This window comes from Octopus sinensis, linkage group LG3 (assembly GCF_006345805.1).
Source record: "Octopus sinensis linkage group LG3, ASM634580v1, whole genome shotgun sequence".
NCBI lineage: Eukaryota > Metazoa > Mollusca > Cephalopoda > Octopoda > Octopodidae > Octopus > Octopus sinensis.
Window position 1 is genome coordinate 69643545 of NC_042999.1, and position 25000 is coordinate 69668544.

The 25000-nt window shown below is 39.5% G+C and overlaps 1 protein-coding gene across 5 annotated transcripts in view; it reads left to right on the top strand.

Annotated features, from left to right (window-relative positions):
- Positions 1-512: 512 nt before the first annotated feature.
- The window catches only part of LOC115209295 (cytosolic carboxypeptidase 1), a 93801-nt gene continuing 69313 nt past the window's right edge, over positions 513-25000 (top strand). For 2 of the 5 annotated variants that reach the window (XM_036501071.1, XM_036501072.1), the window contains exon 1: positions 2649-3270. The gene's annotated coding sequence lies outside the window, so the exon portion shown is untranslated. Of the gene's footprint in view, positions 889-1376; positions 1522-2648; positions 3271-25000 lie in introns of those variants that run through there. The other 3 variants (XM_036501068.1, XM_036501069.1, XM_036501070.1) reach the window with 3 other exon arrangements.

A 25000-nucleotide genomic window follows, 5' to 3' on the forward strand; every position in this document is an offset into this window, starting at 1 on the left:
AGTTTCAGATGCCGAAGTGGAAATCCACAACACCATCTCTTCGGTTATCTCTCCGAAGAGATGGTGTTGTGGATTTCCACTTCGGCATCTGAAACTCAGAGTTTTATCTTGACTACCGAGTAATGTAACATATTGTATATATATATATATATATATATATATATAATATATATATATGTAGTGAACTTCATGCAGGCATAGCGTGGATTCAATCCTCGATTGCCAAATTTCACTTAACCGTTCAACAGCGCTTTTCTCACAGTAAAACAATAGTTTTACTGTTCTCACAGTAACACAATAGTTTTACTGTGAGTGACAGCAGTTACATTTGTCAGATACCATCGCTAAGCAGAATAATGACTATGTAACTTGACCCTTCTAACTTCTTCTAGGTTACCTAAAGCTAGAATAGAGATAGCTGACCGCCAACGAAATCTATAGTTCTCAACAATATGTCTATCCTTCTGGCTGGTTTTAGATTGTTATAAATACTAGAATTTGGCAAGGCAAAATTAGTTAGTAAACGGACAACTAGAGTCATAGTTACAAGCAGGCAGCCACTAAAGACAAACGGCCAGAGGGAGAAAGAAGGCTACAACCAGCCAACTATGAGACACAACTTATCTCGACTCTATAACTTTCACTAACTCACTTTTTTCTCTCTGTAACATTACTATATCTCTCTCTGAGATCGTGTACACATTACTATATCTCTACTATATCTAGAAATATATATCTCTACTATATCTCTGTAACATTACTATATCTCTACAATGAGATCGTGTACACACACACCGACCGAAATTAACTCTGTTTACCTCGCATGCTTTTCCATTTACTAGTTTTACATACCAACCCGTCATGGTTTTGGATATATACAACGTAACGGTAAATAAATATCTTTTTACAACTTCAGTCACTGTTCTTCTATCTTGCACACTAGCAACCAACACCTTAACAACAACCATTACAATTGGTGACCCTCGACTGCAACGAAGAGCTAACCGTTATGGTTAGTGACCCTCGACTTCAACTAAAAACATTTACCGATACAAATTGGTGACGACTCCGACGTTCCATCGTATTGTTTACCAATTATTGTTTAACCGTTACAACTGGTGACTGTCTAAAAAGAATTGCTGCCTTCTGAAGCTACACACACATATATATATATATAAATATATATAAGAATGAGTGAATATTCAAAATAAATACCCGTAAAGATATTATTATCGGGGGAAAAATCTAAATAATTGATAATAACAATAACAATTACATTAGTGGTAGCAAGCGATATTTGCTTTAAACAGCTGTACTATAAATTATTAATTATATATTAGAGAGTATAATATATATATACGGCAGGCTTCTTTTTCCATCTACCAAATCCACTCGCAAGAAGATACTGATCCAAAGTTCCACGCAGTGCGACTGAACCCGGAACCATATGATTGGGAAACAAGTGTCTCACAACAGCTTCGCCTGCGCCAACAAAGATTATTCTTGGGAAGCAGAATGTCTGTAAGAATATTTCAAAATTATGCTACACTCTTTTTCTATATCAGAGAATTTAAAGTTCTTTTGTCTTTAATTAACCTTGTTGTTGTTGCTGATGTCGTAGTAGTTGTTGTTAAGACTTTGGCAACTTCGTTTATAAGCAAATAAGGTGTTTTTCGATATAAGAACATTTCCTTGACGGTTTTGTTGTCGCTATGCCTGGGTATATACACATGAATATTTGATCGCACCGGTTGAATATCTTGCTTTCTCTAGCAAGCATATTCGTCTTAACGTTTGAGCTTATAGTGTAAATACAAATATTGAATTATGCCGTCCACCAGTTCCACGTAGTGATATCGGTTCCTGAAACAGCCTGGCTATATCGGAGAAGTCATGATAACAAACTGTTAAGTCATCAATTCACATTGTGAAGCTCGTATACACAAGAACATATATAGTCCCATATACGTACACTCACACAGCTACATACACAAACATATTCACTCTCATATACACACAAATAAATACACATGCTGACTTCTATATTTCGATACTCACATACGCACGCAAAACTATACGTACACACACCTGGATGCACACAAACTCACACATAGACACTGACACATGTAAATTTCAACACACATATAGATACTCATACGCACGCACACACACACACACACAGATACACGTAAACAAACATCTACACAAGCATATATTTGTATAAACACACATACACACGCACTTACTTCGATACATACAAACATACATATATACATATATATTTATATCCGATACACAAACACACCCACAGACTATATCGATACACACACATACACACACTCCCTCTTTCTCAACTGATACAACAAACACATATATATTTAGGTTGATACAATACACATACACACACACTCTCTCTCTCTCCCTCTCTCTCAACTAGACACACACAAACTCACATACACACACACTCACATATATGTATGTGTATATATAGTTTGATACGCGTACACAGTGACTAATGCACTTTTTGATACGCACACATTCAATTGAATACGCACAAACACACATATATAGATATATTTTGATATATGAATATACTCACACACAAACACACACGTAGCTTTCGATACACACACACACACACTGACGTTCGCACGCATACATCATAGGCACACACGCACGCACGCACATCACAGAACACACACGCGCAGAAAGACAAAGAGCAAGCAGGCTATTCACCCGTTCAGCTGACTCTTACATGACGCTATTAACTGTGTCGTGCCGGTTGCATCGCAGTGATGTTATACATCCGTACACTTATTACCCTTCTTCTTTGACACTACTAGAATTAATTTCGACTCTCTAAAGTCATTTTTTTCGACCTCCAAATCATATGTTTTGTCCTAGGATTCCTATATTTGAACTGTGAGGAATCACCGAGAAGATGTCCCTTTTCAACATAGACCAGTCTTCATAGGTCATTGCTTTGACCAAAATTGTTATTGTCGAACAGTTTTTTTGTTTTTGTTTTTCGTGTTTTATGTCTGTTTTTATTTTTCGTCCTGTTTAGCGCCTCTCCAAACTGTCTACGTTCCATCTCTGAACGCCTTCTCTTTCGTTCAGAATTTCTCCAAGGGAAGTCTCTGCAGCTCTTATTAACAATACTGACCAAAATTTAATATTAACCGTCTACACTCATGCAAATATACTTATATACATTCGTGTAACATACACGTATTCAAACAAACGCAAACAAGCGACTTTTTTTTACTGGTAAGTAAAATATATTCTTATCGTTTTATATACGCATATATATTCGCCTTCTCACTTTATTTTTATTCCTATTGTATATATATATATATATATATATATATATATATATAGAGAGAGAGAGAGAGAAAGAAATAACGTGTATATGCATGTATGTATGTATATATATATATTTATATACACACACACACACATATATTGAATGCTACGTGTATTTATACATTTATGCATATAATATTTGTATGTGTGAGCGTGCATGCATAAATATTACCATGATTGCTATCCAAATTAATAACCTTTAGATTAAAACTTAATTCTACAAATGAGAAATATACATATATTTGTCAATTCCTGATCCTGTCCCACCTTCACACACACGTACGCACACATACAGACACACACACACCTGGCGAATGTTTATATTTACATGTTTCTGTATAGATTCACCGATATACAACGCAATATGTGTATATATACACACGTATGCATTGTGCATGCAACAGTATGCAACAAACGAGTGAATGTGGACTGTTTCCCTATTGATTTAATATCGATTCTATTGGTCACGATCATTCTGATGGTTTTTGATTACATATTCAGCTGTTATTAAAACGATGATGATTATGATGTTTGTGGGTCGAGGTGTCTATCGATGGATGCACCACATTTTGGTGCGGTGCCTGTCGTAGGTGGCAACGCAAAACAACAAAATTGATTCTCAACTGAGTTCGTTGTTAGCAATGACATTTGAACTTCGTCTCTTGTTTACGACTCTCCCCTTCTCATTTTCCTCCGCCTATTTCTTCTTCCCATCTCTGCCTCTCTCCCTCTCTCTCCGAGAGAAGTGGTGGCGACGGGGAAGTTATAAATGTGTACAAGTTATGTGTTCTTAGATGGTTCGATTATTTCAAACACTTGGAACCGACACGTCGCTTGTTCGACCAGCTGACAATGGTAGCCAAATCTCCCTCAAATCGCTGCCTTCTGTCCTAACAAAAGACACGTTAAATAATGTAACCCTTGATTCACTGTCACAAAAGATGACAGAGTGGTCTCTGCTGGAATACTTTGAATACTCTTTTGGTTGACTCAAATGGACTTGGGTCTTAACAACAGCCTCTGTCTGTCCCTGTGTGTGTGTTTGTGTGTGGCACTGCCTTGTACTATACTGTGTGTATACATGTCAGAGATAAGGGGGGAGAAACTACAAGGACTTTCCAGACTCCGACTGATGAAGAAATCGGCTGCAAATGATCCGTGTATCGTGTTTTTGTCCTGTTTACCGTTTGTCATACTATCGTCTATTTTCCTACATGTTGGGTTTTGTTGGTTTCCGTTTGTTGTGCTCTTTCTGTTCTACCTTTGATTATTCCATGCTACACTCCGTACAACCTGTTGTTTACTTTATATATATATATGCCAACTCAGAAGAGTGCAGGGTTACATAAGCAGGCTGTAATCTAACATCCATAAAACCCCCAGTGTGAAACTGATTGCTAAGACTAGCCATAATAGATATATAATATTGTACACTTTGACCTGCTGGGCAAATTGCTTAGCGGTCATTCATCCATCCTTACATTCTGAGTTCAAATTCCATCAAGACTGACTTTGCCCTTCATCCTTTTGGGGTTGATAAAAGAAGTACCAGTTGAACACTAGGGTCAATGTAATTGATTTATCTGTTTCTGGGTAAGAATATAAAAACTACAACCCTCTGCCAAGCCATGTTAAGTCAGTGTGGTAGCGCAGGCTCATCAAACCGGTATGATCTCAAGCTCAAATTTACAGCTTCCACATCAGACCATAGTTGGGTGGAGAGAACATGCTGAGGCCTTCGTTCTTCAGTGGACTGAACACAGGCAATTCAATCCAATCCTATCAAATATATATATCATCATCATTGTTTAGCGTCCGCTTTCCATGCTGGCATGGGTTGGACGGTGCAACTGGGGTCCAGGAAGCCAGAAGGCTGCACCAGGCCCAGTCTGATCTGGCAATGTTTCTACGGCTGGATGCCCTTCCTAACGCCGAATATATATAAGAAAATAAAATCAGGAAAAAATTATATCCTAAAAATTACAGTAGAGATATGCCCATAATATAAATAATACTGTATAAATAAATAAATATATATACATTATACTTTATATATCTATCAATACAATATTATTTATATTATGGACATATCTCTACTGTGATTTTTATGATATAATTATGATATACTTTTACTCTCTAATATATACTTGCTCTTAAGGCAATAAGCTAGCAGAAACGTTAACATGCCAGGCAAAATGCTTAGCAGTATTTTGTCTATCTTTATGTTCTGAGTTTAAATTCTGCCGAGATTGACTTTGCCTTTCATCCTTCCAGGGTAGATCTAATCAACTGGTCCCATCCCCACAAATTTTGGGCCTTGTGCCTTAAGTAGAAAAGAATAGTATGTAATCACTCTAATTGAATCTCTAAATACCTTTAAGGTTTTAGACATTTCTCATATCAAGAGCACTTATCTGAAATCCAGCACACTTTCTTCTCAAAGGACATGTTGGATTAACTATATATATACCTATACACATAAATGTGTAATGGCATCTGTCTGTGTGTGTGTTTGGAGTTACTCTAACTCCTCCCACACCGTCTAACTGATTTTAATGATTTTTGGCACATAGGTAGATCACATGCCCTGAAGTTCAAATAAGGCTGGAATTTTTCAAAAACTCAATAATGCTCAGTTGGCATCGATTTTTGTGAGCTCAATTGGGTGTTTGAATGGAAATTCCCATAACGATGTTATTTTTTCCTGCAGCTTTTGCATTTTTTTGTCCAATTTTGATGAAAATCGATGAGTGAGCAAGGCTTATGGCAGTGAGTTGACAAAAAAATCAATAATTGTGCCTGAGCAATGGTTTTATAAAATCAATAGGCTTTTTACATGCAAATACCCATAACTGTAACTTTTATATTATTCATGTGATTTTAATGAAATTTGAGATTTTGGTAAATTTTGTGGTAAGGGAGGTGGTAAAGGTTTTAATTTAATTCCAGAGCTGGCATCAAGTAAAGGACATGAACTGTAATCACATGTAAAATTTCAGTGGTCAGAGATGGCCTTAATTTCAATACAGAAAACACAAGCAATGTTGGATTCAACAGCTAGTGTATGTATATATATATCACATGATCATGTGACCGACCAGACCATCAGATGTTGTTACACATCGCTGGTCACAATGCGTTTGCATTGTTTTAGCCTTTGAATGACGCCACCCCGCTGGCTAAGTGAGCATGGCCAACAGAAGAAAGAGTAGGAGAAAGAGTGGTGAAAGAGTACAGCAGGGATCACCACCCCCTGCCGGAGTCTCGTGGAGCTTTTAGGTGTTTTTGCTCAATAAACACTCACAACGCCTGGTCTGGGAATCGAAACCGCGAGTCTGCTGCCCTAACCACTTGGCCATTGCGCCTCCACATACATACATATATATATATATATATATATATTAAATAAAATAAGATAAGGCCAAGGCAATTTGATATTCTTAGAACATTTATAAATTGATTTATAAATGTCAAAGGAATATCAAATAACTTTGGCCTTGTTATCTTATTTTATTTAATATATACACGCTAACACATGACCAGCCTTTGACTCTTCACTCCTGCTATTAATTAACTGGGAGCTTAACAGCAGTCCTTCCATAGCACTTACATAGCCTTGCCTGCCTTTTGGGTCTTCTGGATACTAAAACATCTCTCATATTATATATATATATATATATATATATATATTATATATATATAATATAAGCGGGATCAGCCATCTGAATGTGGCTAGGGACAGGGCGGGGTGGTGGGGGTGTTACTGATGCATTTAGCCCCAGGCGACTATAGATGTCACCAGAAGAGCCGACACCATTACGGTGTCCTTGCTAACCGTGATAGTGTCGGCTCTTCTGGTGACGTCTATAGTCGCCTGGGGCTAAATGCATCAGTAACACCCCCACCACCCTGCCCTGTCCCTAGCTACATTCAGATGGCTGATCCCGCTTATATTACAGAGCAGTTACTGTTTATACCTCGCTTAGAGATTTATTATTGTTATATATATATATATATTCTTTCATTCTTTTATTTGTTTCAGTCATTTGACTGTGGCCATGCTAGAGCACTGTCTTTAGTTGAGCAAATCAACCCCAGGAACTTATTCTTTGTAAGCCTATTACTTATTCTATAGGTGCCTTTTGCCAAACTGCTAAGTTATGGAGATGTAAACACCCCAGCATTGGTTGTCAAACGATGTTCACACACACACACTCGACAGGTTTCTTTCAGTTTCCGTCTACCAAATCCACTCACAAGGCTTTGGTTGGCCCGAGTAGTTGAAGACACTTGCCCAAGGTGTCACGCAGTGGGACTGAACCCAGAATTACGTGGTTGGTAAGCAAGCTACTTACCACACAGCCACTCCTACACCTATATATATACACCATCCCTTAATGAGTATAATCTAACCTCTAATTGAATATTTATAAATATATAAATGATATCCAACTCTGACCAGCCTAAGAGTATATGTAACAATGATGAGGACATGCTTACAACACACGCATGCACAATGCCGAGCTGGCGTGTGAATAGCTAAAATCATATGTTCCTCTCTTTAAAAAGTAGTCCAATATATAGATACTGTTTAAATAAAGAGAAAATAAAACAATAGTCATAGATGACATCTGCTAGGTCAAGGTAAACCAAAAATAAAAAAAAGTCACTAGAATGTCCTACTAACAAAACTAATCTGTTTTTGATAATCCACTTTCTGTCATTTGTGGTTCTGTCGTTGTTGTTGCTAGTGGTGATGATGTTGATGTTATGCTTGGCATTGTTTTGTATTGTAAATTACAGAAATGCTTTTCAATTAAATCTCCTTGTCATGAGTTCAAATCCTACTAAATTCAACTTTATCTGTTAATCCTCTGGGTGAGGTGGGGGATCAAAAAAAAAAAAACTAAAAGAACTGATCTTGTTCTGAGTTGATTAAATTAATTATTTTCCTCCCACCACCCCACATTTATGGTTTTGTACTCATATCTGCAGCAGTGGTTCTCAACTGAGGTCTGTATGACCCCCTCAGGATCCCCAAAAGTTTGGGGGGGGGGGGGCACATAAGCAAAATGGTAAATTGAGTCTACAGTAATATATTAAGGGTCATTGAGAAAATTTTGCTTCAGCTGTTTTGCTAGAATCAGCAAGGTTTCTTTCTCTGACATTTTACATATTTCAACCTAAATAAGTGAATGTGTGAAAAACAAAATTGGAATTTTGAAAGAAATATCTTTTACTCTTTTACTTGTTTCAGTCATTTGACTGCAGCCATGCTGGAACACCACCTTTAGTTGAGCAAATCGACCCCAGGACTTATTCTTTGTAAGCCTAGTACTTATTCTATCGGTGTCTTTTGCCAAACTGCTAAGTAATGGGGACGTAAACACACCACCATCAGTTGTCAAGCAATGTTGGGGGGGACAAACACAAACACACAAACATATACACACGCATACATACATACACACACACACACACACACACACACACACACACACACACACACATATATATATATATATATATATATATATATATATATATATATATATATACATACATACATATATACATACATATATACGATGGGCTTCTTTCAGTTTCCATCTACCAAATCCACTCACAAGGCTTTGGTTGGCCTGAGGTTATAGTAGAAGACACTTGCCCAAGGTGCCATACAGTGGGAATGAACATGGAACCATGTGGTTGGTAAGGAAGCTACTTACCACACAGTCACTCCTGTGCCTATAAAATCAGTTTTTAAACCACAAATTTCTATGGGATCCACCAGAATAAAATGGTAATCAAAAGGGTCCATAGGTGAAAAAAATGATTGACAACTCCTAACCTAATAACTAGATGGCAGAATCGTTAGGGCACTGGAAAATATCCTTGTGATATTTGTTCTGGTTTTATACATTCGGAGTTCAGATTCCAACAAGATTAACTTTTCCTTTATCCTTTTGATGTCCATAAAATAGAGTACCAGAAGTACCAGGCAAGCACTAGGGTCAATGGTATAGGCTCATCCTCCGCCCTTCAAAACAGCAGCCTCGCTGCTTGTATGGCAGTAAAATGCACTCAATACACTGTGTAAAATGACTCTCAAATTAATGGAGACAATGGAATATGTTTTAGAAATAGTTGACAGAAATCATAATCATCATCATGGTCATCGTTTAACGTCTGTTTTCCATGCTGTTATGGGTTGGACGGTTTGACTGGGGACTGGCAAGCCAGAAGGCTGCACCAGGTTCCAATCTGATCTGGCAAAGTTTCTACAACTGGATGCCCTTCCTCACACCAACCACTCCAAGACTGTAGTGGGTGGTTTTTACAGGCTACCAGCACGGGAGCCAGTCAGGCAGCACTGGCAACAACCACGCTTGAATGGTGCTTTTGTGTGCCACTGGCATGGGGCCAGCCAGGCGGTACTGGCTCGAATGGTGCTTTTTACATACCACCAGCATGGGGGCCAGTCGGGCAGCACTGACATCGACTACACTCGAATGGTGCTTTTTACATACCACTGGTACGGGTACCAGTCAGGTGGCACTGGCATCAACCATACACGAATAGTGCTTTTTACGGGTCACTGGCACAAGTGCCAGTCAGGTGGTACTGGCATCAATCATACATGAATAGTGCTTTTTACAGGCCACTGGCACAAGTGCCAGTCAGGTGGCACTGGCAACAACCACGCTCGAATGATGCATTTTATGTGCCACAAGCATGGGGACCAGTCAGGCAGCACTGGCATCGACCACTCTTTAATGGTGCTTTCTACATGCCACCGTCCATGTTCCAGGCTGGCATGGGTTGGATAATTTGATAGGATCCAATGTATTTAAGAATGCCCTTCCTAATGCTAACCACTCAACAGTGTGGACCAGGTGTTTTTTTTCAAGCTACCTGCTCTATTGAGAACACTGTGCATCTCACAGAACTACGAACCCTTCATGATGATGATGATGGTGGTGGAGGTGATGGTGGGGGATGAAGGGACTGAACTATGAGAAGTGGTGGGGAATAGGGGTGGCAGCAGTACAGGTTCTTGTAGTGATTCTTGTAGCGACATTTAGTAAAGGAAGGGGAGAGAAGAGCAAATGAACAATGGCAGGTGCAGGAGATAGATGGATAAAGCCATTCACCTTTGCTCTTGTTGCAGTTTATGATGACACTGCTATGTTAGTCATTGGATATGACACCTTCCTGAATGACTTGAATAAATATCCTGGTGGTAATCTTATATCCCACTTCAGATATTTTAAGCATCTTTGCAACTATCCCTGATGGACCTGTGGATTTCCCTTGTATGTGTGTATATATATATATATATATATATATATATGTGTGTGTGTGTGTGTATGCACTTATGTGAGCGTGGGTTCAGTCCCACTGCGTGGCACCTTGGGAAAGTGTCTTCTACTGTAGCCTCGGGCCGACCAAAGCCTTCTGAGTGAATTTGGTAGACGGAAACTCAAAGAAGCCCGTCGTATATATGTATATATATATGTGTGTGTGCGTGTATGTTTGTGTGTCTGTGTTTGTCCCCCTAGCATTGCTTGACAACCGATGTTGGTGTGTTTGTCCCCGTCACTTAGCGGTTTGGCAAAAAAGACTGATAAAATAAGTACTGGGCTTTCAAAGAATAAGTCCCAGGGTCGATTTGCTCAACTAAAGGCGGTGGTCCAGCATGGCTGCAGTCAAATGATTGAAACAAGTAAAAGTAAGTATATATGTATGTATGTATGTGTGTGTGTGTGTGTGTTATTCTCACCCTGTCTTGACATTGTGCATTTTCCAAATGCCTGTCACTGTCATGCAAGCAACGTCATTCATTTCCAATCTTCCATGAAAACATGTCTGGCCAGGGTGGGGGGAATATTACCTTACTTGGAAACAGGTGAAGGTTGGCAACAGGAAGGACATTCCACCATTAAACATTTGCCTCAGCGAATTCTGTCTGACCCATACAAGCAGGAAAACTGGACGTTAATTGATGATGATGTGCTTGAATTATCGTTCTCATCTAGCTTCAGTTCACACTGATTGAAACAATATATAGTGAAAGACAATCCAACCATGATCATCACACTTTTCCAAGACGTGGTGTACCCAGGATTACATTATCCAAAGTATCATTCTTTTTTTTTTTTTTCAAAGTCTTTATGGCAAGATTTCACAATTATTTCTAGCAAGATTAGTAAACATCTAACGGATCCCTCAAGTTTGCCATCTTGAGAAACTGGCTTACATTTGATTGACATAGTATTAATAGGATTTGAACTTAAAACTGTTAGACACTAGCAATACAATTTCTAGTTCAACATACAATTTCTAGTTCAAACACCATACATTGCCTCTGGTCTGTTGCCACATATCCTCTCTTTTAACACCAGACATAAATTCTGGTCTAACACTGAACACTTTCTAGTCTACACAATGTACAACTTCTCATTAACTTTCCACTTTATCTCTGATAAAAACTAATAAGAAACTTCTATAATTAATAACATGGGAAATGTTTATAGTCACAGGTGCGTCTGTGTGTATGGCTGTGAGTATGGCTGTGTACTAATAGTTGGCTTCCAAACCAAACACTTCTAGGTTCAGTTTTCTATAATAGAGGACTGAAGCCTTCTATATCATCTTCTACTATTGCCATGGACCAACCAAAGCTTTGTGAGTGGATTTGGGAGACAGAAACTGAAAGAAGCCCATCACATGTAATATGTATGAGTGTGTGTGTGTCTTTGTGTTTTTAACCCACCACCATTTGACAGTCAGTATTGTTTTTATATCCTTGTTACTTAGCAGTTTGGCAAAAGCGACTGATGGGATAAATACCAAACTTATAAAAGAAAAAAAAAAGAAGTACTGGGGTTCATTCATTTGACTAAAACCCTTCAAAGTGGTGCCCCAGCATGGCTACAGTCCAATGACTGAAACATGTAAAATGCACATAGGGAACTGGCTTTGACTGGTAATCCAAACTGGTTTAGAGCTTCCATTTGCTGGGTGCTCATCCTTTCATCAATAGTACATGGCTATTTCTCTTAACTGCCTCATTAAATACAGAGTGCTTTTTGTCCATGTTTAATGAGGTAGAACTGAAGTGCTATATTTTTTATGATTCATTTCAAAGAGGAAGAGAGTCCATAAGATTGCAAGTCAGATAAAATTTCCTAAGTTAGTTGCTTTCCCCACTTTCTATGTTGTTCTGTTTAAGACACATGTACTCTACCAAAGTCATTCTGTAACTACTTTCACTCGATTTCTTATTCATAAGCCTTCTTCTTTTAAGTTGTGGTGATAGTCACAGGTGTGTCTGTGTGTTTAGGACCTTCACTTCTCAAGCATGTAGCTTTGCACTGGCTTTCAGTTTCAATAATTCTGCAATGAGTGCAACTGGAAGAAGCTCATCATTAAAAAGTTGTGTATGACAATGACACCCATTTACAACTGTCAAAGCAAGGAGACGCTCTTGTATGTACACACCTAAGCACTCACATAGCCCCCAACCCCCACATATATCTGTATGTTTTACCACTGAGTTTTATTTAAGTTCTTGACAGAGTTTGAGCTGGTTGTTAACAAAGTAACAAGACTTTTTGAGTCAAGAGAGTTCCCATGTTTGTAAACATATGGTTGAATTGGTGTGTTGGTTGGACTGTCAATACATCCACCCGAGTGTGTGTATCTATTCACCTAAAGAATATCAGCTGGAAAATCTTTAGAGTGTCTTACAGATCTTCACTGTGCCACTAATAGATTGGGTTTGGAGAATCTACATCAGTTTTTCTTGCTCTTTCTTTGAAATATATGTATTGGCCCATTTAAAAGTACCCTTCAATCATCTGCAATATGCTGTGCTTGAAATTGTTGTTGTGACTGATGCCTGTGCCACCTGACTGGCACCTGTGCTGGTGGCATGTAAAAAGCACCATTTGAGTGTGGCCAATGCCAGTACTGCCTGACTGGCTCCCATGCTAGTGGCACATAAAAAGCACTCACTATACTCTCGGGATGGTTGGTGCTAGGAAGGGCATCCAGCTGTAGAAACTTCACCAGATCAGATTGGAGCCTCATGCAGCCTCCCAGCTTACTAGTCCTCAGTCAAAGCATCCAACCCATGCCAGCATGGAAAGTGGACGTTAAACGATGATGATGGTGTATATACAATGGGCTTCTAGCTTCTGTTTACAAAATCCATTCACAAGGCTTTGGTTGACCCATGACTATTATAGATAACACTTGCCCAAGGTGGCATATAGTTGGACTGAACTTGAAACTATTTCATTTGGAAGCAATCTTCTTGCACAAGAGGCAAATGTTCTGAACAGCAATTAGCAGGATTGTCAAAATCTGATCCAGCTGCATGTGTATGGTGGGGTTGTTCTTTCATACTTTAGCTCTTCATTACTTAACATAAAGTTGCCTGTTTCTCTACTATAGTCTCTCTCTCAGTGGAAAGGGATCTTAGTCTTGCAAGCTAGATGGCAGCCTCACTGGTGCTGTTGCCCCCATTACAAAAAAAAAAAAAGATAAAAGACACCCAATACACTCTGTAAAGAAGTGGTTAGTATGAGAAAGGGCATCCAGTCATAAAAACCATACCAAAGAAAGACATTGGAGCAGGATGCAGCCCTCTGACCATTGGATCCTGTCAAACTCCCTAACCCATGCCATCACAGAAAATTGATGTTAAAAGATGATGATGACAATGATGATGATGATAATGATGATGATGATGATCAGGAGGAAGACAATGATGATGATGATGATGATATGTCACTTGTTCAGTCATCCCGTATCTGTTTCTCCATGCTTGCATGGTTTAGAGGTGGGGTGGGAGTATTTGGGGCAGGATTTTTATAACCTGATACTCTTCCTGTAAGTAAACCTTACCTGTTTATCAGGAAAGGACACACACACACACACAAATCTGTTGTGTGTGTGTGTATCTGCATACATGCATGTCTGTATGTGCGTGCCTGGATATATGCATACTTGCCTGTATGTATGTTGCTGGTGTGCATGCATGTCTGTGTATATGCCACTCTTCATGTATGACTGCATGAGCATGTGTGTTGTATACCTTATCTCATTGATTGTCAGGACATAACTGAAGACCTCAACTCTAGCAGCCGGAATGAATGAATGCCTCTGCACACACACACACACACGCACGCACGCACACACACACACACACACACACACACACACACACACATACCAACCAGATAAATAGATACAGTGTATGTAAGTAGATATACTTAACTCCTCCTATAGACACTTGCAGTGACGTATGTTGAGTACATTATGTGTGTGTGTGGGTTGGGTGCGGATTGTAGCTATATTATTTAATCAATACCATCATTTCACTCATCCAGGTGGATATTTAAATACCTGCATAGAACGATACATCATTGTTGTCATCCTCACCATCACAGTCAAATTACCACCACCATCGCTGTCACACCACTATCATCATCATCTCTACTTTCACTTTCCCGTGCTGTTATCGATTGGGCTGGGCATTTTGAGGTAGTTCTTTGTAGTTCTTGACAACCTTTTTTAAGGGCTTCTAAAGATATATAGAGATATGGCATACCTATTCTGAATACCAGAACATACATGCACATATACACACACATATATATACGCACATACATGCATACAAGGTTTATCAAAGAAAGGGCAAAAGAAACTGATGTGGATTCTCCAAATCCAATCTATTAGTGGCACAATGAAGATATGTAAGACATTACAAAGATTCTCTATCAGATCCTTGAGGAGAATAGATGCACGCACACACACACACACACAGACGCACACACGCATGCATGGGTGCATGCATTGACAGCTCAAACGACCCACCAACTCAACAACATATTTACACACAATGGGAATTCCTTAACTCAAAAAGCCTTGTCGCTTTGTTAGCGACCGCCTTGTACTTTCTTAAGAAGAGCTTAGAACTCAGAAAAATCACACATACACACATGCAACACACACATACTTTTCTCGCTGGATTAAGTGCTCATTTCTCTTTTGTCTTCTGCAATTTTATTTTTGGATCTTCTATATATATGAAGAATTTTCCTCTGTCTGGCTGTTTTTCTCTCTACAAAACAGAAATTTGACTTGTGGAACAGTCATTTTAATGAGATTTTCTATTTATTTATCACCCGACGAGATATGTCTGCACCAGTTGTTGAGTGTCCCACAAGAGGAATCGATGCTAGATGTGTCGAAACAATTGTTGTGATTAATAATATATTCTTGCATATTTCATCTTCTGTCTTTCATTTGTTATTTACACACATATATAGATGTGTAGCTTAATGATTTAAGGTGCAGGTCACATGACCATGAGTTAATGAGTTTGATTCCTAGACCAAGCAACATGTGGTATTCTCAAGCAAGGTACATCATTTCACTTGGCTCCAGTCTGTTCTGCTGTAAAAGAGAACCAGCCAACATGATGGTGCTGCTCTCTCTCTTTCTCTCTCACTCCATCTATCACATCCTGCATGTTTCACTGGCTCAAGGGATGACAAGCTGGAGAGAGCGTTTATGTCTGTTCCTGCCTAATGGCACTCTCATCAGTTGATCCGATCAGTGGAACCACCTGTTCCTGAAATTAACATGCAAGTGGCTGAGCACTCCAGAGACATGCATACCCTTAACATAGTTCTCAGGAAGATTCAGCATGATTCAATGTGACAAGGTTCACCCTTTGAAATACAGGTACAACTCATTTTTATCAGCTGAGTTGGACTGGAGCAATGTGAAATAAAGTGTCTTGCTCAAGGACACAATGCATTGCTAGGAATTGAACTCATGACTTTATGATAGTGAGCTGAATACCCCCAACCAATAAGCCACATGCCTCTTTGTCTACATAGGCATCTAAAGCAAGACATCTGTTCCTGTACCTGTATGATTACTTTAATCTTTCAACACCTGGCATAAAGCCTTCTCCCTAAATACTGCATCTCCACCCAGGTGAGGGAGAGTTTTTTCTTGCAAGTTTCTTGGTGAATTCATTGGTGTCAATGATATGAAAAAAAGCTCCCAGTACACTTTGTGAATATAAAGTTTAATCTAATAAGACATTTTATTAACGACATATTTTTACAGGAAGAAAGAAACAAAAAAAACATTAGAAGTATAAAAGATCAAATAATCAAAGAAAAAAAAACCCTGTTGGCATTAAGAAGGGCATCCAGTCTTCGAAACCATACTAAAGCAGGCATAGTCCTCTGGTTTATCAGCTCTTGTTGAACTGTCCAACCCATGCTAGCATAGAAGATAGATGTTGAACAGTGGTGGTGATGATGATGATGACAATAATACAATGGGACCCTAGCTTTGTTGGATAGTTGTGTTCCGATAGGGTTCCATCAGACCAATGCCTGGCCTATTATATTTCTGACAACAACAGTGACAAGATGTCTATGTGTCTACATTCTTATATACTTTCATCTGAAATGGCTTTCGTCACAGCTTCAAGGAATTTAATCCATGTCTTGGTATGTTGACAACTGAGTAAAGAACACTCATGCCCCCACTTTCCAAAGTGTAGAACTTGGAAGCCTCAGTTTTGACAGGATTCTCTGCATTTAATACAGTGTTCTTGCTGCTGCAGTTGTTGTTGTTGTTGTTGTTTAGTAACTACCGGCTGGATAGTTGGTTAGTGCTGCTCCTCAATCACCACCTGCTTCTCTGCCATCTTCAGCCATCTCTCCCACACCTTGAGTGCCAGTCTGGGCTCCTTCGCAATCGCTTCGGGGTCCGTCAGCTGACTGCGGATCGATGGATGGATAGCTAGGCACTCCAACATCACGTGTTCTCCTGTTTCTTCACCCATTTTGCAATTGCGGCAAATAGGGTCCTCAATTCTTCCAATTTTGTGCTGCCATTTTCTCAAATCCGGATGGATCTGCTAAGCGTGACTTGTTCTTGGCGAGTCAAGTGTCGTTCCTTGATGCGATTGAGCTTTTTTCCTCTTTCACCAAGATGGTGATGAAAGAGAAGTTGTTGAGTTACTCCACACTCTTCATCAACAAGAATGTGACCTGATGTTCACGTGGTGCCCCAGTCATCGCGGGATCGTAGGGAATGAGCTGACGGATGAGAAAGCGAAAGAGGGATCTGAACAAGATCAAGAGGGAACAGATTGGCATTATGCAGCAGCAAAGGCAGCTATCAAACGATCGATAAGAAGCCCTCCAATGCAGCATGAATGGTTGCAAAAGGTTTATGCTGCTGCAGTCTGTGAGTTGTTGCACTTATTTGCAGCATCAGTTCCATCAACATCAATGGACCCAACAACTTAGACATTGATTGGGTTTGTTATGTGAATCCTTCAACAATCACCGACAGATATAAGCCACGATGTCTCAAATAGGTTTATAAATGGTGATTGTTCCATCTTTGTTGAAATTTATACAGCGTTCCAGTCCTCTGTGTTGTTTTCTTAAATGCAGAACAGATGTCCACATCAGATTACTGACCATCTTTGCATCAGCATCACTACTCACGCCTTTACTCTCACTACTATACCATGATGACCACCACCTCTTGTACAATATGACCACCACCACTACTACAAACAGTGCTGCCACCACCGCCACCACACCTAATCATACCATGGTCTTCTCCATACCACCATCACCACCACCACACCTAACCATACCACAGTCTTCTTCATACAACCACCACCACCACCACACCACCACCACCACAACACCTAACCATACCACAGTCTTCTCGATACTGCCATCACCACCACCACCATACACTTACTATCATACTGTCATCACCACTGCCACCATCATACCATCCCCTCACCACCACCACCGCTCTCATCATACAACCTTTCACTGTCATCTTGCCACCATCATTTCCACCATCATATTCTCTACACCATTGCAACAATGTTTACCACACTACTACTGCTACTACTACTACTACTACTACTACTTTTCACTCTAGAGTTACCACATAGCCACTATTACCACCATATCACTTTCACGACTATCACCATTCTTCCATTCCACTTGCATCTCTCACCATGCGACACCACCACCACCATCATCCTCACTATATTACTACTATATTACAATCCACCACTCGCTGCCATCACCACTGCTACTACCACTGCCTCTGCCACCACCAGTTTTCCCAATACGTTAGCTGAAATGCATGAAATATTAACTGCTTCAGTGCAGTGTAGTCCTTCCTGAAACTCCGTTAATTAGTTAAAGACCTTTAAACTCCACTGGACGTCCTGTGGCTGTTACTTCTGAAATATTTAACCACTGTTTCACTTAATTGTTTGCTACAGACACCATTTCAGATAGCATCAATTATCAAACATACCTTACCACTTACTTCTTCATCATCATTATTATTATTATTATTATAGAGCAATCATTATAATTATTATTATTATTATTATTGTCTACCATAGTCTTGTGATTTCTTCTGGCTTATTGACAACTGATTAGCCGTGTCATTAGGTATCCAACTGTTTTACTTCTGCTGTTGTTGCAGTTGTTTTTTCCCCAGTCACCGCTCGCAGTCTTTCCTCTCGCATTTTCTAATCCTTTTTCTTTTTCTCTTTGAAAACACTTGAAAGACAATCTCTGTCTGAAGGGGCCCCTGCCTGAAACTTATATCCTTATCAGGTGCAGGACTGGCTGTATGGTTAAGAAGCTTGCTGCTCAAACATGTAGTCTTGGGTTCAGTCCCACTACACAGCACCTTGGACGAGCGTTTTCTACTATCATCATCATCATCGTTCGACTGTGGTCGAGACAATGGAATTTACCATGCTACACCAGACTTCACGGTCCATCATGGCATTACAGAGGTCCTGTTGCTGGATGCCTGTATCCCTGGAGATTACATCAGGGTAGGAGAGTGTGCGCCCTCTGGTATTGCGAGTAGATGACTTCCAGAGGAGAAGAGTATAGCCCTGGGCCAACCAAAGCCTTGTCAGTGGATTTGGTAAATGGACAAGTCAAAGAAGTGCATCATGTGTGCGTGAGTGTGTAGCCTTGTCTTGAAGTTGTATGATGGTTGTAAATGAGTATCAGTGTCACAGAAGTAAGATTGTTAAAAACTCAGTCTTCCATGAAAAATACGTCTAGCTATGGGGAAATACTCTTTTCTACTCTAGGCACAAGGCCTGAAATTTTTGGGGAGGGGGATCAGTTAATTAGATCGACCCCAGTATGCAAGTGGTACTTAATTTATCGACCCTGAAAGGATGAAAGGCAAAGTCGACCTCAGCAGAATTTGAGCTCAGAATGTAAAGACAGATGAAATACCTATTTCTTTACTACCCACAAGGGGCTAAACACAGAGGGGACAAACAAGGACAGACAAACGGATTAAGTCGATTACATCGACCCCAGTTCATAACTGGTACTTATTTAATCACCCCCGAAAGGATGAAAGACAAAGTCGACCTCGGCGGAATTTGAACTCAGAACGTAGCAGCAGATAAATACCGCTAAGCATTTCACCTGGCGTGCTAATGTTTGCTATAGGGAAATATTTTGCATATAAATTGGTGAAGGTTGGCAGCAGGAAGAGCATCCAGCTATAGAAAATCTGCCTCAACAAATTCTGTCTGACCTATGGAAGCATGGGAAAGTGGATGGTTAAAAGATCTTTCAGAAAGTTAAACTTCATAAAGAGATTAAATCACAGAAGGTTTAGCAGTGATGAATCCATCAGACATTACAGAAAAGCTTTAAGGCTAAGATCTTGTTTAAACCTCTAACATTCAGATTATTGTCATACAGTGGTAAATAAAGCATTATTATTATTATTATTATTATTATTATTATTATTATTATTATTACTATTATTATTATAATTACTGTTGTTGTTGTTGAAGTTGTGTGAAATTTTATTGTGATTGTGAAATCTCCTGAAAGATTTCAAGCATTTAATAATATTATTAATAATAATAATATTCAGATTATTGAAGCTTTTCTATTCATGTTGATTTGAATTAATTGAATTAATCATGCATTTTCTCATAGCTTCAAGATTCTTTTGATGTGATTGTTTATATTTAGAATGAGATTGTAGGGTAGGTGTGAGAGGCCAGATATGGCTGATTTGAACATAAAATGAGTAGGATATTGGAGGTGTAAATGTGTAGTAAAATTACAAACCTATAATTAAGCTAAAAAATGACTTGAAAAAGCTCATTTGCATATAATTAGCATATCTATTTTTATTATTTGTGGAGCATTTGAATCCTGAGGAACCCTGATTTAGTTAAAGACTAGCAGTATCGCCCGGCGTTGCTCGGGTTTGTAAGGGAAATAACTATAAAGCATTTTTAGAGAGTTATAGCCAAAAAATGGAAAAAAAATTATGGTAAATTTTTTTTTTAGTTAAAAAGGTCGAGTTGCGTCCCCTAGACAGTCTGTGGTTTATGTTTCTGATTCTCGACCCCATGTCGAATTTATCGATTTTTTTCAGAACTGGGGGAACTTTTCAAAATTTTCGCTGCGTTAGTTTTGAATTATGACATTGGGCTTATGTGTGTGTCAAGTTTCATCAGAATCGGTTGAAAGCCGTGGTCAGGGTGAGGGTACAACCTAACAGACACACAGAAACACACACAGACAAACTGCCGTTTATATATAGAGAGATTGCTCAGCTGTGTGTAGTATTGTCATCATCATCACGAGTGCCAGTTACACGACACTGGTATCAGCTATGACTGTGATTTCACTTGGCATGATGGGTCTTCTTCTCAAGCATGACATATTGCCAAAGGTCTTGGTCGCTTGTCATTGCTTCTCTGAGGCCCAGTGTTCAAAGATCATGCTTCACCACCTCATCCCATGTCTTCCTGGGTCTACCTCTTCCACAGGTTCCCTCCACAGTTAGAGATCAGCACCTTTTCACACAGCTGTCCTCATCCATACACATCACATGACCATACCAGCACCGTCGTCTCTTTTGCACAGCACATCTGCTGCCTCTTATGCCCAACCTTGTTCTCAAAGACACTTACACTCTGTCGTACATGCACACTGATATTGCACATCCAGTGAAGCATGCTACCTTCATGTCTTTCAAGCTTTCGCATATCTTTAAAAAGAAATTTGTTGGATTCAGATCATACAAGTAGAGATGGCCTTTGTTGTTTAACCTCAGGTCAACTCCAATGTGATTTGAAAGATATTTAGTTGCTACTTATTGTAGGTCAAGTGATTATATAAAGGCCTCTTTATTAACTCAACTGTACTGATGGTGTTTATGTTGTGTAGCCCCAATCAGCCCTGATTTTCAAAGACATTCCAGCTGTGACCATCCTATCTTTTGTTCTGATAGTGTATCTAGGGCTACATCATTCAACATATCCTACTCTCTTTAAGACAGCTAAATCTGATTTGAGGGAGATTTGGTTACTATTTCTGGTAGGTAACGGTATCACTTAAATGCCTTCTCATCAGTTCAGTTATCCTTATCTACTTTACAAAAATAGAAAAGGTTGTTTTGTCGTATCATAGATTTTGATATTCCGCTCGGCTAACAAAAATGAGCTGTACCCATATTTCAAAGGGCCACCGTTGTCACATTCTGTGTCATGTTGAATCTCCCTTAGAACAACTGGCATTTCGTTGGTTGCAACAATGAATGTTCCACTTGATTTGATCAACAGAACGGCCTGCTTGTGAAATTCACATGCAAGTGGCTGAGTACTCCACAGACATGCATACCCTTCAATTTAGTTCTTATGAAGATTTTGCATGACACAGAATGTGACAAGGCTGACCTTTTCAAATACAGGTACATCACATTTTTGCCAGTCGAGTGGACTGGAGTAATGTGAAATAAGTGTTTTGCTCAAGGACACAACACATTGCCGGGAATTGAACTCAGGACCTTACGATTGTGAGCTGAATGCCCTAACCATTAAGCCATAAAACTTCACTGTCTTTTGAGAACCATGTTAAAGGTACATACGTCTATGAAGTGCTCAACCACTTGCAAATTAGTTTCGTGAGCAGGCTTTTCTGTTGATCAATTCAACTGGAACACTCATTGTCGTAACTGGCAGACTGCCGGTTATTATGCTTTGACATGATGTAAAATTCGTGGTGTATGACTGAATCTTATAAATATTTTTATGATTAGTCATATAAAAAAGCTGCCCTAAAAGGAAGTGAAAATGATAGCAGTGTCTTTAGAAGTTAGTATAGTGCATCTGACCGGTAAGGACTTTTGGCATTGTAGAGGCTTAAGACTTATCCCCCACCCTCTCTCATCTCTTATGTCATACCTGTTCTACAGGTATTGAGGATTATGGACCTTCACACCAAAGTGAATTTTCTTGAAAAGGCACAACAATAGTTTCCTGTTGCCTTCTCTCAGTCAATTTACAGTTTGATCTGCCAGACCCCTGCTCTCCCAAGATTACCTTTGAAGCACAGGGTCTGCTTAACCCTTTGATGGTGATGGTGGTGGAGAGGGAGACTGGTTTATGTGTTACCAGAACATATAAACACTCCTGTGGTCTTGTGGCTGTTATTAAGTTGATGTTTTCCACATAAATCAACACATTTGATGGAAGATTTTGATTTGCATCACTTAAAACTGGAAATTTGTATTATAGGAATAAGAGTGTTTCAGGTGGGTTGCTATCAAAAAGGTTAATGGAATATAAGAAATTTTACCTTCAGATACAAATGGTTGGTCCTAAATGTACACGCTCTAAAAAAATGAGATTTGTATGAGTGGTATTCTTTTGATTAAAAACGTTTACAAAATCTGAACTGTGGCTGATCTACAATAACATCAACAACAGCAACAATGAGATCTAGTTAAATTATTCAAGCTTGCTATGTGTGTAAGGACTGGTTGCAGGGCATAAGCTGTTCATTCTTTAGCTTCTGGTTTCATCAAATAACTCCCCATCTATCAGCTCAATGAATACCCACTGCAGGCCCTTCCACTCTCCCTCATGTGCCTATCCACACACTCTCCATGCTTTTACATATCTACCATACCCACCTCTTAGCCACTCCAGTTCCTCTCACTGGCACCTGCTATTTCTAATTATTTGCCTTCACACTCTTATGGAATATCTTTTCTATCCCTCTGTACTGCTCTTAATTCCTTCCACTGTTCCTTGTAGGTAGGCCTTCTCTAGCTCACTCCCACCTCCATCTCCTTCCTTGGCCTACTGGGGTTACCAAATCCTTGTGCCTCTATCATACTCCAACTTCTTGCCTGGCACATGGCCACTTCTCTTGATTCCACTCTCTCTCTCAGCTGAGAGGTCCTTGTCTTGCAAGCAACCTGGCAACCCTGTGGATGCTGATGCCATGTTAAATGCACCCATGCTGGCGTCACATAAAAGCACCTGGTACACTCTGTAAAGTGGTTGGCTTTAGGAAGGGCGTCCATGTCAAGAAACCATGTCAAAACAGATAACTGGAGCCTGGTGCAGCTCTCTGGCTTACCATCTCTTGTCAAACTGTCCAACCTATGCCAGCATGAGAAAACGGACATTAAATGATGATGATTTGAAACCATTATAGACCAAGGTGTGGCTGTGTAGTAAGAAGTTTGCTTCCTAACTACCTGGTTCCATGTTTGGTCCCGCTGCATGGTACCTTGGGCAAGGATCTTCTATTATATTATGGCCTCAGGCTGACCAAAGCCTTGTGAGTAGAACTGATTGACAAAAACTGATAGATGCCTGTTGTGTTCATGTGTGTGTGTGTGTGTGTGTGTGTGTGTGTGTGTGTGTGTGCATGCATGTGTTTGTCCCCCACCACCTCTTGACAACCGGTGTTGGTGTGTTTACGTCCCTGTAACTTAGCAGCTTGGCAAATATGATTGACAGAATAAGTACCAGGTTTTAAAAAAAATATTTCAGGAGTTGATTCTAAAGCCATTCAAGGTGATGCCCCAGCATGGCCACAGTATAATAACTGAAACAAATAAAAGATACAAGATAAAGACAGAACAACAAAAAAAAAAAAACAGACAAAAAAATAACAATAAGGTGTACTGTTAGAATTGGTGGAGCATCAAAAGAAATGCCTTGTGGTCCTTGTTCCAGGTCTTTATGCTCTTTGTTAAAATGTCTCTGCTGTCAGTTCATCCCTCTGTGGGGTTGAGGGGTCAGTAGAATAAAGCATCAATCTTGTATAGGCAGTGGTGGTGGGGGAGTCAATGCAATCTACTAAATCTCTCCCTTCCTCATCCCCCCCCCCTTGCCAAATTACTGGCCTTTTGCCTAAATTAAAAACAGGCATCACCACCATCATCATCATCACCACCATCATCACCACCACCACCACCATCATCACCACCACCATCATCATCACCACCATCAACTTTATCTACCCCATCTTCCTTCTTGTCATTATTTTCCTCCTCCTCCTCCCCTTCATCATCATCATCACCGTCTCGTCTCCCTCCTCCTCAATTATAGTGCAAAAACTAAACATCAAACGCAGTTATTATCATCACCCATTTCCTCTACCCTTCCTCCTCATCAATCATATAACAAAAACTAAACAACAACAAGTACACTTATGTAATTTTCCTTCAATGCTAAATTAAATCTCAC